At 43.9% G+C, this 17,016-nt stretch overlaps 1 non-coding gene and 1 pseudogene across 1 annotated transcript; one reads left to right on the top strand and one right to left on the bottom strand.

The window, feature by feature from the left end:
* Positions 1-215: 215 nt before the first annotated feature.
* Positions 216-1,315, bottom strand: LOC121402049 (annotated as a pseudogene).
* A 9,198-nt stretch (positions 1,316-10,513) lies between these two features.
* On the top strand, positions 10,514-10,585 carry trnaq-uug. Its single transcript has one exon. It is a non-coding gene; the product is annotated as a tRNA-Gln (tRNA).
* Positions 10,586-17,016: the final 6,431 nt, after the last annotated feature.

The raw sequence follows: 17,016 nt of genomic DNA, 5'->3' as shown, positions 1-17,016 counted from the left end.
TAATGCATCAAGATACTCGAGGTAGAGCAGGGAGTTGTTGTTGCTGCTGTGCACTTCTAGTCCTAACCGCGCGAGGGCGGGACACTAGCGGGCACGAATCCCCACGCTCCTTTCTTCTCGGCCTGGGCCAACATGCTATGCTGCTTATTGGACAGAGGCCTGAACCTTATTCATAAAATATGTACACAACAAAAAGAAAATAAACGTCACGTTGATTATAGTCTCAAGTCAGCCGTGAAATAAATGGCCTCAAGAGTTCGAAGGAAAGCCCTTGAAAGCCACCCATCTTTTTCTACAAAAGAAAGCAGCCCGCCCAAAGTTGCTGCTTCAGTATTGCGACAAATCACGTTTCTAGAGGGCTCCGGTCTCTTAAGACTTTGGTTATTATTATTATTTCTTTTGAGGGCAGATCGAGTCAGACTTAATAGCTCTTTCTTTGGGGCGGCTTTCTTGGCTTTGGCCACTTTGGTTGGCTGCTTTGGCCTTTGCGGGCTTTGCGGCAGCAGCAGCAGTTTTGGCTTGACGGCGGTCTTTTTGCGGGACTCTTGGCAGCCTTCTTGGGCTTGGCGGCTTTGGGCTTTTTAGCGGGACTCTTGGCGGCCTTTGCGGGTTTCTTGAGCTTCTTTGGGCTCTTGGCGGCTGGCGAGACCTTCTTGGGCTTCTTCGGGGACTTGGCTGGCTTCTTGGCTGCTGCCGCCGGTTTCTTGGCTTTGGCTGTTAGCGGCGCCTTCTTTTTGGCGGCGGCCTTGTCCTTGCTCTGCAGCTGCTTCTTGTTGAGCTTGAAGGAACCGGAGGCTCCGCTGCCTTTGACTTGGAGCAGGGTCTCCTTGGTGACCAGAGCCTTGAGAGCCAGCTTGAGGCGGCTGTTGTTCTTGTCCACATCGTAGCCTGCCGCAGCCAGAGTCTTCTTGAGCGCTGCCAGAGACACCCCGCTGCGCTCCTTGGAAGCGGACACGGCTGTGACGATCTGCTCGGACACACTGGGTCCAGACGAGGGCTTCTTGGATTTAGCGGCCCCCGCTGCTGCTGCTGCTTTCTTGGGCTGCTGCTTCTTTTTCTTGGCCGCGGGCTCAGCCGGGGGAGGAGCGGGCGCGGATTCGGCGGCTTCAGCCATCGCAGATTTTCTGTCTTTCTTTTTTTCCCGGAAAGGATAAAACACACCTCTCGCTCAACTCCACTTCTCCTTATATACAACCTTTTCTGTCTGTTGATTGGCTCACTTGCAATAAGCTATGGCCCTGTAATTGGACAAAACATAGGCACGCCCATCAGTTACCTTCTGGATTCGGCTTTACGGGAGCTTTCCTTCTGTGCTTCCAGCGTCTCAAAAAGCAAAGTTATTCCTAATATCTACTTTCCCAAATAGCCCAGCGATGATATAGTCAGCTGCCCGCTAAATGCCCGTGTCCCTGGCAGCCATTGTCTGCACGTTGCTTGCACGGACTGTCCCAAAACAGCCCCTGGCAGCTCCGCTTCACTCTTGTCAGTCCGCGGGATTGTCACTGAAATCTTTCCATTTACTGGCTCCTTTTCATCTGTTTATTCCAGAACTTTTCTCGGACAGAGAAAAGGTTATGGGCTAAGACATCAGCGAGACAGTGAGGGGTTTGGAAGCTACACAAGAAATCCCTGGGCTTTGCACTGCGGCAAAAGTAGCACAGAAACCCAACGCTGCTGTAATCCAGTGACTGCAGCCTTCATGCAAGTGGGAGCCAGCAATGTGCAGTGTATTTTGTCATGAGATCCACTATCAGCAGCACCAATAGGTCCCTGTGCCACCCTAGTGCACTGCTATGAAGCAAAGTCGATTGTAACATTTGCATAAACAGAATCAAGGATGTTTGGCTGTGTAGACGTCATCACACCCTTGCAGCAATTACTGTGCTCTAACAGTCACTGGCTGTTCTACCTGGAAGTCATTATCCAACAGATGTGTCTCATACAGATTGCTGCAAATAAACTGCTAGATGAGTGTTCCTCTTAAGAACCAGATCTATGATCTGCCAGCTCCATTTGTTCTGGGGCAGTAATCTCAAACCAGTGGCTCATGAGCAAAATGTTGCTCACCAACCCCTTTGATGTTGCCCCCAGTGCCGTCAAAGATGCTGCTTCTGTTTGAATCCCTGGCCTGGAGGAATGTTTTGGCAGGGCATCTCTTTTTTTATGCAACCAAAATGAGCTTCCTGCAGGCTTATCGACCGATACAGGAGCTAACAAATAACCCTGAATGACTATTTCATGTAATATTACATGACTGTATTAAACAAACAAACCAAAAAAAAAGGTGTTTTCCCATAACAGAATCATCATCATCGTCATCGTCATCGTCATCATCACATTTATTTATATAACGCCAGCATACTTTGCAGCGCTGTAAAGTAAATGTGTTTATACAACTAAATCACATGTATGTAACTCCCTATGTTCTTTGTATGCAATTCATCACAACCAATACTGGTGGGGAAGGCCCTGTGCAAAAGATCTTACGATCGAAAGGGAAGGGAATAAGACACAAGGTGTGGGTGTGCGAGTGGGCAAAATCAGAATAAAGTGAGTGAGAGATGTAGTGCTGTGTGTGGTATTGCATTTGGTAGTTAAGCAGAGTCAGGATAGGCTCCTCTAAAGAAGTGCATTTGAAGAGATCTTTTGAAAGCAGAAAGTTTGGGAGAAAGTCGGACAGACCGTGGGAGGGAATTCCAGAGGAGGGGCGCAGCCCTTGCAAAGTCTTGAATGCGAGCATGTGAGGAGGTAATGAGAGAAGAGTTGAGTAGCAGGTCAGTAGAGGAGCATAGTAAGCGGTTGGGTGAGTATAAAGAGATGAGTTCAGAGATGTAGGGTGGGGCAGAGTTATGAAGTGCTTGGAATGTCAGGGTCATTCATTTGAATTGTATTCTGAAAGGTAGCGGAAGCCAGCGTAGGGACTGGCAGAGGAGGAGTGGTCGCAGAGGCTCGTGAGCCTCACGGCAGTGTTCATTATGGACTGGAGAGGTGACAGTCTCTGGAGGGGGAGGCCAATTAAAAGAGAGTTACAGTAGTCTAAATGTGATATGACCAGAGAGTGAATAAGAATGTTGGCAGCATCTTGGGTGACAAATGATCGTATTTTGGATATGTTCCTTAGGTGGAAGTGACATGATGTAATAAGTGACTGGATATGAGGAGTGAAGGACAGGGCAGAATCTAGGATGACCTCAAGAGACTGGGCCTGGGGAGATGGGGGTGATAGTGGAATTGTTAGCTGTGACGGACACTTCCGGGGTGTTAATGATGTTAGTCGGAGCAAAGAGAACCATTTCCGTTCTAGAGAGGTTTCATTTAAGGTGCCTTTAACGCAACAACTCGATATCAAACGACATCCCAATGCATAGTGCTCCTTCAGCAGAATCCTGCATTGCACTGATTTTTAGATTTAAAGGTACAGTAACACCAAAAACTGAAAGTGTCTTAAAGGAATGCCAATATAATGTACTGTTGTCCTGCACTGGTAAAACTGGTGTCTTTGCTTCAGAAACACGACTATAGTTGATATAAACAAACTTCTATGTAGCCATGGAGGCAGCCATTCAAGCACAGGGTACCCTATGGAAAACAGATCCGTTCTGAAGAATCCCGTTGTATACTACATAGCCCTTCTTTTACCTGCTGTGCATCCTGCGCCTTTTCGCCTTCTTCAGCTTTGAATGGCTGCCCCCTTGGCTACACAGCAGCTTGTTTATATCAACTTTTGAAGAGTTGCTGAAGCTACTGTGGAAGGAAAAGTCTTGCAGGCCCTAGATGGCCCCTCGCATTCCTAAGCCCCCCTCCAAGGTAGACTGAGCAGTTTCAAAGTGCCCATGGGGCCCTTCTATGAACTGTTTCAAGACTACCCAGGAGACAGTGTGCCATCTGAGAAGGTCCTTATCAGTAGTATGTTATGTTATCCTTTTGCTTCTAGCAGGTGCCCTGGCCTTGAAGCTCTCCCACTATGTTACTCCCTTCTCGTTCACATAGCTAGCTAACACTAGATAATTGTACACTGAGACACTATGATAGATACTTGGCAATACTCCCTTTTCTCCCTAGAGAGGCCTTTTCCCATTGAAGTTCCTTTCCTGAAGGGTATATAATGTGTGGTCAATCTTTTGTTTCTTAGTTCTGACCTACTTGTGTATCAGAACCCACGGAGCTCGTGTATGTTTATTATATAAATAATAAACTTGGATTATTCCTTTTACCTCGGTGATCTCCGGTTTTTGGATTATTCCCTATCAAATGGTGGAGATAATGCGGGCAGGCTCAAGACGCTGACTTCACCCATCCACAGTGAGGACCCGGAGAACTAACGGGACAGGAGTGGCCACACAGGGTAAGCATACCTTGTTCTGTCTCCTTTCTTCTCCGGTTCCAAACGGACAGGGTGTTGCTGTGCAAGCAGCCTGACCCAATGTGATCACTCGAGGTATCTATGTTTGTCTTAACCATGTGTCCTGTATGAATGTGCATGTGATTGGGGACTAATTGCAAAGTGAAAAAGTTCTAACTTTTCTATACTCTTGCTGCTTATAAGAATTGTACTAACTTACCTGGTCAGACCCCAGTATACCCCAAGATAGTCTGCGTACTTGAGGGAAGAGGGCATTTTTTTAGTTGAGATGAAATAGGCTCACTAAGGCATTTGGCCAGAATGAGTGTAAGACTCCGTTAGGAGCATCTTGCCCTAGCGGGGAGGATTGTGAACAGAGGCTGATCACCTCTGCGCGTTCACCAAGGAGAGTGAGCGCAAGACAGTCGCTAGGCAGAGTGACTGTAGAGCATTCACCAGGTAGTGTGATTGCTGTTGAATATGGCAAAGATGTAGTGGCTTACTTGCCTAAGTGGAGTACACTTACAGAGAGTAAGTCGTTTGCCATTCCTCCCAACGATACATGGGATCACCAGACAAGAGTACAAGCATTTAAGTACATACGCAGCACAGCAGTGATATATCAGAAGCTTTAGCCCCACAGACTTGAGTGGTTGTAACTCATAAGGCATACATAGAGCCGTCAGCCTCCCCACTCTATGATGGGTTGTTTTCCCGTAATAGCTAAGAGCAAGAGAGAGGCAGCAAAAGAGGTAAAGGGTCAAGTATGTGCCCTAGAAAGTCAGGAAAGTGCCTCAGAATCAAAGGAAGCTAGAAAGCAAAGAGAGGAACAAGAAAAGTTGATAGCAGAAGGGTTAAGTTAGATAATAGAGAACAGTGAAAAAAAAAAAAAAAAATTGACACCAAAAAGACAAACAGCTCAGAGATAAGTTCTCTGAAAGTTATAGCTCAGATACAGACAAGCAGGCTGTCCCCAGCCCCACAGCTAAGCTCTACCCCGCCCGTACAATACAAAGTAGAGAAAAAGGGGGGCGACGGGGGACGCTGCAGAAGTGCGTCTAACTAAAAACACATAGATCTTAGAAGGATTTTCAAGATGTTCCACAGCCCCATACTAATCCACACAAATTTGCACAGGAACTCTTGTGTGTCAATGGTGCTCATAAGCCTAATTAGACCAATATATTATTTGTACTCAAAGTGTGTGGTCCAGGGGATTACCAAATGTTAGACAAAATGTATTGAGATACTAACCCTGTTGACCCAGCCCAAGTCGGAGTCTGTTTACATGCTCTGAAAAGTACAGTAAGCACCAATTTTTTTTCTTTCAGAAGCTTCTTGGGAAATAGTTTTCAAATTTAACCAAGATGCCAAAGAGTCTGCTGTCCAGTATGCTATTACCTTTGTGGTAGGACTACTAAATGATCCTCAAAGTAACCTCAGCATACATAGTCTTGCCTGGAAGCATAAGAAGTTAGAAAAGATAATTGCCGTTGCCACAAGTTGAGAACTCCTGTCTTAAGCCCCAGCAGGTGTTACTCGTTCAGCAACAGTCTAACAACTTCCAGGATAATTCCCAAAACTCCAGAAACAATAACTAACAGACAGCAGAACAGGTCAGATAACCGTGACAAAAAGACAGTTGTTTGTGTTAATTGTAATAATCAAGGGCATTATGCATATAAGTGCATATCCCCAAAGAAAGCCCTTTCCCTGCAGGAGATGCAGCCCCTTCACATTCCAATGCATCCCTCATAAATCCTGCTTGAAGGTGCGACGCAGCCCCGGTACCAGTATTTCCAAACACTTCTAATCACCATCCAGACCTCCTAATTGAAGTGTTTATTAATTAAAAGACCCTAACTTTGTTTACCGAATACTGGTGCTGCCCACTCAGTTTTAAAGACTCACTCAAACCTGCCATTATCTGGTAATGTAGTCACGGCAGTGTGAGTTGGAGGAAATCCTCTCCCTATGGCAGAAACAAGCCCATCGCAAGTGTCCATTGGTCCTGTATCCACAAAAGCTGCCTTTCTTTTAAGTGCCTCCATCCCTGACAGTTTCATAGGTAGGGACATCCTTTCTAAACCAGTCTGCACCATATACTGTAATCCGGATGCAGTATTTGTGCCTGTCCTGCCTCCATAAGTGTCTGAGATGACCAATGCACTAGATACTACTAATCTTCTGTCACTAAAGGAAATTTCTGAGGAGGAAGATTCTGTACCTCCTAAATTACAATGTGTTTCAAGTGATTTGTGGGCTTTCTCACCAACAGATGTTGGGTTCATGTCATCCATCCCACCAGTGTCCATACAAGTAGACCCAAAGGGCCCCCCCCAAAATCTCACAGTACCCACTGTCCAGGGCAAAGGTATAGGGGATTTGCCCCGTAATTCAAGGGTTACTTGATAAGGGAGTGTTCAACCATAGGATTGGCCCTGTAAATATGCCCATCTTGCCAATTAAAAAGCCCCGGCAAGAATGAGTGGCGGTTTGTTCAGGATCTCAGAGCAGTTAACGAAGTTGTTATTGCAGCCCATCCGGTAGTGCCACTACCGAAACAGGTTGCAGTCATTAAGTACTACGCCCACACTGGGTCCTCTGACCCTGTAGCACAAGATAATGCCTATGCTGATGTAGCTGCAAAGCAAGCAGCATTGTGTTATAAAATGTTTAAAGCATGTGTTGTAAAAGAACCAACTCTACCTGTTCCCTCTAGTGCTGTTTTTATCAGCCCTTCAGGACCAAATGGAACCTGAGGAGAAGGAACATTGGCTTAAAGCCGGATGCACACAAACTCCAAGTGGTGATGTTTTTGTTTGGCATTTAGGTGATTGCCCTGTTGCACCCCGTGCTCTGTTACCATATTTGGTTGCTGCCTCACATGATCTCACCCACACTTTTTATGGGGGGATATGTGATGTAGTGTCAGGAATGTGGTTTGCCCCCGGGTTCTCGTCTATTGCAGCCAAGTATGTATAATTATGTTATATTTGTTTGCAATATAATCTAGGTAAGACGATTCCAACACCTATCAAACACTGACCTAAACCAATGTAACAATTTCAGATATTGCAGATAGATTTCCTACAGTTACCTAAATGTTGTACCCATGCATATGTAATTGTTTGTGTTGACCAATTCCCTGGGTCCATTGTAAAAGCTTCAGATGAAGCTATAGCTAATGAGTTAATTGCAGAGATTGTCTACAGTTATGGACTGCCTGAGGTATTATCCTCTGATCAAGGTACACGTTTCATGGGACAGGTAATGTAATTAATCTGCACAAAGACATTGGGATTCATCAAATGTTACACACCATATCATCCCCAAGCTAGTGGGAAAGTCTAAAGGGTGTTCTTAAAAGCAGGCTAAGTAAAGTCTGTGCAGAGACTAAACTTGTGTGGCCAGATGCCCTTGATATAGTGCTTATGTCTGTCATGCACACTCCCCAAAGGCTAAGTAAACTCTCCCCATATGAAATATTGTTTGGGAGACAAGCACGCTTGGCTCAGTACTTTCCTTCTACTCATTATCTTTGCATGAACTATGGACGAATGACTGAATATGTTTCTCAGTTACATAAGGAACTGACCAAATTGTGTTCTCGAGTTTATTCTTCATTACCAGATCCAGCGGATGTTCTGGAACCACATGATCTCATTCCAGGAGATTGGATCCTCATAAGGAGACACAGTGCCACAGATCTTCAACCTCGCTGAAAATGACCATTCCAGGTACTCCTAGTCACAGAAACAGCTGTAAAGGTTGAAGGGAAACCGAAATCTCAACTTCCACCTGCGGTGTAAGTGGGGGGGAATTGTAGGACATAATAACGCCTCTTTCCCTCCACCACCTAAGTCCCAGGGACCCTAACGTGCAGTGCAAAAGACGTAGGTCCCCATCGGGTGAAGATCCTCAGCAGCACCATCATGTCTCTGTGTGCCAGATGCTTTGGCCCAAAGCCAGATAAAAGACTTATCATCTGTGTCTCCGTACTGCACATCATTATCTTCGTTGCTGTGCTGACGATAGCACTCATAAAGCCTGCAGGCAACGACAAACAAACAGCAGCCTCACCAACTTCGGAGGCTAATATGTCGTCAACCGATCAGGTTAAGGTTGTCAAAAGAGACTTTTCATAACTGTTTGAGCCTAATGATAATGCTTTTGTTAAAATGTATGTTATAACAGCATCCAAACTATTACTGATTGATGGATATGTACACATTATCCTTTGTCAGCTCGCAGTATAACATACGTAGCAGAATCTCTATCCTGTCAGGATATAGTTAACAGGCCTTGGGGTAATTTGACACTTCTCCAGTTTCATAAAACGGTGTCGCCCAAGGATATTGGTAAGTTGGTACACTTATGTTCTGATGGCCTTTGTATCAACAGTTCCGCTAATCATCTATACCTCCTTACACTTTACCTTCACCTTATTACTTTGTTTGTGGTGAATGTGCCTATCCGTGGCTACCAAAAGGCTCCCATGGTGTATGTATGATTGCTAAATTGCTTCATCCCACCTGGTATATGGAAGCTAAAGATATTAAGATAGCTCAGATTCCAGCACACTTCCTAATGAAGCGTGCATCTTTAAAGGTAAGGCAAGAGCTCTCTTTAACTTCCCCTGAGGTAAATAGATGTTGCATTAAGAAAGCCTTTAGCCTTATGTCTAGTATGTTGTTGCTTGATAACATTACTAATGAATATGACAACAGTTTGAAGATAGTAAGTCATGAACTCCAACAATTGAAGAAGGAAGTTCTGCCGCATTGTTTAGTGTTAGATTATCTTCCAGCTAGTCAAGGAGGGTTAGGTACAGTTGTAATTACATTGATGACAATCACCTGGTAAAGGTTTAGCAGAGGAAGGACACCTTTTTAACCAATCACAAGGAACAATCCATCTTCCCCTGGTTGGACCCATCCACATGGTTCCACGATATCAGTGCTAAGATTTTCCATACCATTCTGTATGTCCTCGTTTGTGTTGGTGTCATCCTCCTAGTCATCTATTGTCTACCTAACACCATTTGTTGCTGTTGTTCTTGCTGTACCTCCTTATTGTCTCACTCTTTTCTAAAAGCAAGCTCTTCTAAACCTGTTCTGTTCTATCCTAAGAACACTAAAAGTCTAAAAATTGACTTCAATGAACCACCACAGTGTATGAACATTATATACCAGATGCATTCTCATATAGGTTGTATGCATTGCATTTATAAGGTATGCTATGTTTAATTGTTTGTTTTGTATTATGGTTGTCAGAAGAACTGACAAAACGGGGGATTGTGGAAGGAAAAGTCTTGCAGGCCCTAGATGGCCCCTCGCATTCCTAAGCCCCCCTCCAAGGTAGACTGAGCAGTTTCAAAGTGCCCATGGGGCCCTTCTATGAACTGTTTCAAGACTACCCAGGAGACAGTGTGCCATCTGAGAAGGTCCTTATCAGTAGTATGTTATGTTATCCTTTTGCTTCTAGCAGGTGCCCTGGCCTTGAAGCTCTCCCACTATGTTACTCCCTTCTCGTTCACATAGCTAGCTAACACTAGATAATTGTACACTGAGACACTATGATAGATACTTGGCAATACTCCCTTTTCTCCCTAGAGAGGCCTTTTCCCATTGAAGTTCCTTTCCTGAAGGGTATATAATGTGTGGTCAATCTTTTGTTTCTTAGTTCTGACCTACTTGTGTATCAGAACCCACGGAGCTCGTGTATGTTTATTATATAAATAATAAACTTGGATTATTCCTTTTACCTCGGTGATCTCCGGTCTTTGGATTATTCCCTATCACTACCATGTCAGTTTTAACAGTGCAGCACAACAGTACATTCTAGTTTCATGACTTTAAAAGACATCCAATTTTCTGCTGTTACTGTTTCTTTCGTTTTGAATTCTGACATGGGGCTAGACATGTTGTTGGTTCCCTAGTTGCCCTCAGCCATGTGACTTGTGCTCTGATAAGATTCAGTCACTCTTTACTGCTGCACTGCAAGTTGGAGTGATATCAAACCCCATTAAGCCCTACCTTGCTTCTGGACACACAACAAATACTGCCCTGTTGTTCGTTTACTGTTTTCTTTTTTCTTTTCTTTTCTTCATTAATAGCTTTTATTACACGGTCTAGGTGGCTGCATTCGATGTTGGCCCCCTAAGCTGCTGGTTCCATGGTGTAATGGTTAGCACTCTGGACTTTGAATCCAGTGATCCGAGTTCAAATCTCGGTGGAACCTGCTGTTTTGTGATGTGCAACACAAATGAAGTTTCAGAACCAGCCCAAAAATCACTTTAGAAGAAACCGTTAGCACATTCTGCTGTTAACTGAGAAACTTGTGGTTCAAGCCCAAATGGAGTTCTTTGGGTGTATACATCCATGACAGAAATCCATTGGGGTCTCCCCGCGTAGGTTCGAATCCTGCCGACTACGGGCAGCCTTTAGTTACCACTTTCAATCCGGGGACAACTTTGGCAGATCCCAAAAGGGGCAATGGACCTGGTATTTGCATGACATCCACACAATACGCAGTTTGCATGCTTGCCATGGCCTCAGACAACCCGATGATAGTATCTATATCCAGAAAGCAGTCACCTGAAGGGGTTGCATAGGGGAAAGAAATGCCATTCTGCTTAAAATGCTGAAAGAGGAAATCTATGCGCCGTTATTGGGGTTTCCCCGCACTTTTTTGCTGTGGCTCAACCTTTTCTTTTTAAGGTTGCTGGTGCTTCTGTTACATGAGAGTTTTTTCACCTTCAAAACACATTTCACAAGTTCAGATGTTTTCAGATGGTTCTACAGAAACTTTGCTGCACATATACATATATATATATATATATATATACTCTTTCAGAGTGGGTATGGTGACTCTTAAAAGAGTCTTTGGTTCAATTGACCATTGGTGACTAAGCTCCTTTCTTCTTGGGATGGCTTTCTTGGGTTTTGCTGCTTTGGGCTTGACGGCGGCCTTTTTTTGCGGGGCTCATGGACACCTTCTTGAGTTTGGCAGCTTTGGGATTTTTTTCAGGCTCTTTGCTGCTACTACTGCATTCGCGGGTTTCTTCACCTTCTTTGGGCTCTTGCCGGCTGCGGAGACTTTCTTTGGCTTTTTCGGATACTTGGCCGCTTTTGTGGCTGCTGGTTTCTTGGCTTTGTCTACTGCCGGCGTCTTCTTCTTGGCAGCCTTCTCCTTGCCCTGCAGCTGCTTCTTGTTGAGCTCCAAGGAGCTGGAGGCACCGCTCCCTTTCACTTGGACAAGGGTTTCCTTGCTGACCAAGCCCTTGAGATCCAGCCAGGCCCAGATTTTTGGAGAGGCCACCAAGGACCGGGCCTAGGGTTGCAGGATTTTAGGGGACTGCATGCTGCCCAACCACACTCACATTGGTTCAGAAACACTGGGGAGGCGCAGGAGATAAGATAGTTCTTAAATTTCCTGTACGCCAATCCCCATTGCTCGGTCTTGATGAGGAAAATTCGACTGAATAAAACGGAGGGGAGGGGCAGCAAATGACAGCGGTCTTAGGGGCGTCTGCTATGTAAATCCTGCCTTGGAGCCAGTTTGAGGCTGCTGTTATTCTTCTCCACATCATAAACCTTTCTTTGATGTTGCTTCCGGGTCCAACTGGCCTTTAGAAGGTATTTATTTTTGAATGCCTGGCTTGTAGGGAAGTTTTAGTTGCATAAAAAAAAAAAAAAAAAAACAGATGGACTGCCAAAGTGGGCCTATTCTGGATTACTGAGCTACCAATTTGCTACATCAGTTGCTACATTTAGTTGATACATTTATCAGCAGTATATTTAGAATATTAGCAACTGTTTTATCAATTATAACAGCTGCCCAAAAAAAAGAAAAAAAAAATTCAAAACTGCTTTAGAAAAACATAAGGTGAAAAACAAAACTTTACATGTCATTAATATAAACACTATAATAAATGTTGTAAAGCAGCAATCCGGAAGGCAAGCATAGGTAATGAAGAGTGCATTGCGGCTGAGGCTCACTTCATAGCTGCACTTTTGGCTCAGCTCAATCTAGTCACTAGCTGACTCAGGACATGATTCATAAAGCTTTAATAAAAAATGAATGTAATCAAGGCACCAGGGTGACTCGGTTACATACTCCTCCAGAATCCACTGGTTTGAAATGGTGGAAAGCCATACCTTGGAGATACGTGCCAACCTGAGCCCCACCCCTCCCTACTGGGGATGAATAGTCAGTAGTGATGGGCGAATCTGTCGCGTTTCGCTTCGCCGAATAATTCGCGAATTTTCAGCGAAATTCGCGAAACGGCGAAAAATTTGCGAAACGAGTCACGCGGCCCGATTTTGTCGCGCGTCAAAATATTTTGTCGCGGACGCAAGTAAGTGTTTTAACGCGCGACATTATTTTTGACGCGCAGTGCAATTTGATGAAGCCCATCTTCTATGGGTGTTTTGTTTGTATAACCTTTTTTCATCTTTGGGCCTACAAATAAAAATTTTCCCCTTAGTTTCAAGCTTTGTAGTCTGTGATGATAAATGCTTTGTGTCTGAATGTGCTGAATTGGATTGGACTCCATGGGAAGACCAATACACATGCGTGTTTCACTTAGTATACTGCTACACACATGCCCTGCATTGTTAGAGTACTCCTATCTTGAAAAAATGGCTCCCATTTTGCAAGTTTCTTAAACTTTTAACGTTTGTGGATTTTTTCACATTACCTCTGGTCAACTGGTAATGGTATCTACTACTACTCTATATCTCCGTTTAACCAAAAAGTACCATCTGTACTTTATATATCTAATAGTAGATTACTAACACAAGTACAACTAATAAATCTGAACAGATAGTATCTGGATGCTTTGTATCTCAGATAAAAATGAATAAACCATATGTTTATGTGAATGAACCTTATATTTACATCATGTTATTGTAATGATTCTGAAATACTATGTAATGTAATTTTAATGACTACGAATAAGAATAGTCATCGTTGTGTTATTAGAATCCAAACAATTCCAAGTATCATGTGAGTATTAGTTTAGTCAAATGAAAAATGAACTCAAAATATAGAGATATAAAAAATTTTTTTAATTTACAACATAGCACAACGGTGCTGCAAGATTAAATAAATAAATTAAAGTGGAGGAGGAGGAGGAGGAGGAACTACCCTCTGCCCGGACTCAACCATGTCCCTGAGCTCTCCCAGCTCCTGCCGCATGGCATTAACTTGGTGGACCAGGGTGACCAGGAGCTCAGTCTGGTCGTAGTAGGCATGCTCTGTCTGAGTGCCTACACTGAGCCCCTGGTCGTCCGCTGGTCGTGCCGCCTGGTGAGGTGGTGGTGCCGCCTGGTGAGGTGGTGGTGCCGCCTGGACAGGTGGCAGTGCTGCCTGGTCAGGTGGTGGAGGCGGTGCTGCCTCATCAGGTGGAGGCGGTGCTGCCTCATCAGGTGGAGGCGGTGCTGCCTGGTCAGGTGGTGGTGGTGGTGGTGGTGGGACATTATCCCCATCATCATCAGGATCATCTTGGATCCATTCAGCTGGCAATGAATAAATTTCAGTTTGAGTAACGCAGCAATTGCATTTGTACAGTATAAATTATACAGGATAAGGTGTCATGTTGTAACTACAGGAAAATTAACTTTATTGTAGTTAAGAAGGGAAACCTATTTTTTCCGTTTAAATAAATCTACCTTTATGTGAAGTAAAATTCTTATTAGCCTTGTCACAGGCCTAAACAAATACACATTTGCTCCAAAATACCAAAATAAATAGGAATCAAGTGCAGGGCAAGATTTACATAGTAGGCACCCCTAGGCCCACTGCCATTCGTCGCCCTGTCCCCTCCCCTTTATTCGGGCAAATTTTTATCATCTGGACAGGAGCAATGGGGATTGCTGCATGGGAAACTATTGTATCTCCTGTGCATCCCCAGTTTTTCTGAACCAATATGGGTGTGGTTGGGCAGCATGCCGCCACCCTAAAATCTTCCAGCCCTAGGCCCGGGCCTTGGTGACCTTTCCACAGATCCGAGCCTGATCAAGTGGCTTTATTGTAGTTAAGAAGGGAAACCTATTTTTTCCGTTTTAAATAAATCTACCTTTATGTGAAGTAAAATTCTTATTAGCCTTGTCACAGGCCTAAACAAATACACATTTGCTCCAAAATACCAAAATAAATGGGAATCAAGTGGCTTTATTGTAGTTAAGAAGGGAAACTCATGTATTGCATTTAAATAAATCTATTATAATCTGTTTAAATAATCTCCATTTGACAGCTCATTTACTTGTTATTTAACTTGTCTGCAATTATGTCAGTCAGTCAAAGTCAACTGTTCCAATCCTAATTACAGTATTCACTTAAATACATTTTTGCTGTAAAATAGCAAATCATTATAAGATGTTTTCTTTTTAAATAACTCTACCTTCCACCTCCACGCGCAGCTCATCTACAAATACGCTGTGGCGTCTTTTGAGATCGCTCCAGATCCTCTGGAGCTCCCGCAAACTTAAGCGCAGGCGGTACTCCCTCCGCAGCCTGCGCCTCAGCCGTTCCATTATGCTCCTTCGGAGCGCCTGGATTCCTCTCACTCCAGGAGGGATATTGTCGTATCCCTCCTGGTGCAGGTACCTGACGAAGTACCTTAGCTGGTCCCTGTTCATCATGCCAGGTCCTGCCATTTTCAAACTGCACTCCTACCAATGTAAGCACGGGCGGGGCTATTTATAGTGGTGACGCCCATTTTTGAAGCGCGTCACATGACGCGTGCGCGCGCACGACGCGCGTCACATGACGCGCGCGCGCATGCGCAAACACAGTTTTGATATGGCGCGCGCCGAACCTCGTCGCGCGGCGACGAAACTCGTCGCCCGGTGACGAAACTCGTCGCGACGGCGACGAAATTGATAAATTGACTACACTCAAATACATTGATTTTTTAAAATAAATTATGATATTAAGTCACACTATATTTGGCAATTAGGCACTATTAGAAGTAACATTATTCCCCCAGCAATCATACATTGATTTTAATAAGAGAATGGAATATGAATAGGAGAGGCCTAAATGTAAAAAAGTAGCAATGACTAACAATACATTTGTAGCCTGACATATTATTTGCTTTTTAGTTGGGGTCAACTCATTGACCCACATTTAAAAGCTGCAAAGAGTCTGAACTTAGAAGAAAAAGGCAAATAAGTAAAACCAAATTAAAAGTTGCTTAGAATTTGCCATACTATTGCATACTAAAAGTTACCTTAAAGGTGAACCACCCCTTTAAGGGCTTTGCACTGGATCTATGAATACGTTGTGTAAAGTGTTTCGAAACAAAGGATGGCGTTTGTTCTCTTTGAAGGTTATGGACAGCAAACTGGGACAAGACTGCTTGTGAAGTTGAAAGTTGCAAAATAACAGATGCAGCTGAAAGTGGGATGTAAGATGGACATCATCTAGGAATGAAATTCCTCTTTCCATTAAGCAAACTGTGTTGTCTCGTTTATTTAACTCAAGGACAAAAGCATTCATAGAGGACAAATTCAATCTAAATTATTACTTACAGCATGAATTTAAGTAGAGTTTTATGGCTATGTTTGTGTCACCCAGGGTTGCCAGGTTGGTTGGTTTCCAGTCAAATTTACTGGGCTGATGTTTGAGGCCTGTTTGGGCCTCTGTGTAATTTGAATGCAAGGGCCTATTTTGACTCCCAGACCAGACATGGCTTTGGGACTACCATTAAAACATTTCCCTTACTTTTGTACACAGTGATGAATGTATATATGCCATGTTTTGCTTTGGAATCAATGGGAAGAGCAATTCGCACCTATGTTCCACTCAGTTACTGCTACACACACATGCCCTCCCTGTATACATTTTTTAGAGCACTCCTATCATTTCAAAAGAAAGAATAATGACTGAGGCAAAGGACTTTTGGCCGCAGTCGTTTCAGGGGTAATAATAGTGTGAATACATTTGACAACCAAGCAGCAAGCATTGTTGTAATCAATTGTATTAGAGCCAGAAGAATTAAATGAGGCAGGCCTCAACCCCCAGAAGAAATTAGCCAACAATGTGGCAGTATTCGCAGAAACATTTTTAGAAGCCATGATAGGCCTCAACCCCCAGAAGAAATTAGCCAACTTAGCGGCAAAATTACAAGCAACCTATTTAGAAACCATGTTAGGCCTCAACCCCAGAAGAAATTAGCCAACAATGTGGCAGTATTCGAAGAAACATTTTTAGAAGCCATGATAGGCCTCAACTACAAAAAAAATTGCCGACAATGCAGCAGTAGTGTCAGCACAGCAGTAGGAGCCTTGATAGACACCCACCAGAGTTTTGCCAAATAATGAGGCATTAGTAGCATCAGCAGCGGCAGTCATGTTGTAACTTTTAATCAACTCTATATTAGAGCCAGAAGAATTAATGAGGCAGGCCCCAAACAGAAGACGTTTGCCAAATAATGAGGCATTAGTAGCAACAGCAGCGGCAACAACAGTCATGTTGTAAATTTCAATCAACTCTATATTAGAGCCAGAAGAATTAAATGAGGCAGGCCCCAAACAGAAGACGTTTGCCAAATAATGAGGCATTAGTAGCAACAGCAGCGGCAACAACAGTCATGTTGTAACTTTCAATCAACTCTATATTAGAGCCAGAAGAATTAAATGAGGCAGGCCCCAAACAGAAGACGT

The sequence above is a fragment of the Xenopus laevis genome, chromosome 3S (genome assembly GCF_017654675.1).
Source record: "Xenopus laevis strain J_2021 chromosome 3S, Xenopus_laevis_v10.1, whole genome shotgun sequence".
NCBI classification, from domain to species: domain Eukaryota; kingdom Metazoa; phylum Chordata; class Amphibia; order Anura; family Pipidae; genus Xenopus; species Xenopus laevis.
The sequence above is the reverse complement of the archived record's forward strand: the minus strand, read 5'-3'. Positions and strand labels throughout refer to the sequence as shown.